Source organism: Mandrillus leucophaeus, unplaced genomic scaffold (assembly GCF_000951045.1).
Source record: "Mandrillus leucophaeus isolate KB7577 unplaced genomic scaffold, Mleu.le_1.0 Scaffold747, whole genome shotgun sequence".
Classification (NCBI taxonomy): Eukaryota; Metazoa; Chordata; class Mammalia; order Primates; family Cercopithecidae; genus Mandrillus; species Mandrillus leucophaeus.
This window is the reverse complement of record NW_012108108.1, coordinates 867655-868283: the sequence shown is the minus strand read 5'-3', so window position 1 is coordinate 868283 and position 629 is coordinate 867655.

Genomic DNA, 629 nt, shown 5'->3' with positions numbered 1-629 from the left:
CTAAAAATACAAAAAATTAGCCGGGTGTGGTGGCGGGCGCCTGTAGTCCCAGCCACTCGGGAGGCTGAGGCAGGAGAATGGCGTGAACCTGGGAAGTGGAGTTTGCAGTGAGCCAAGATCGCGCCACTGCACTCCAGCCTGGATGACAGAGCAAAACTCCGTTTTAATTATTATTTTTTGAGATGGAGTCTCGCTCTGTCACCCAGGCTGGAGTGCAGTAGCATGATCTTGGCTCACTGCAAGCTCCGCCTCCCAGTTCAAGTGATTCTCCTGTCTCAGCCTTTTGAGTAGCTGGGACTGCAGGTGTGCACCTCCACACCCGGGTAATTTTTTGTATTTTTAGTAGAGACAGAGTTCCACCATGTTGGCCAGAATGGTCTCAGTCTCTTGATTTCATGATCTGCCCGCCTCAGCCTCCCAAGATACTGGGATTACAGGCGTGAGCCACTGCGCCCAGCCTTAAATTTATTTTTAAGAGATTTTTTTTTTTAAATCGCTGCTATAAAGGTAAAATAAGTATTAGTTGCCGTGAATTGAAAGTATTTTGGGGCCATGTGCAGTGACTCACCCCTGTAATCCTAACACTTTGGGGGGCCACGGTATGAAGATCGCTTGAACCCAGGATCGTT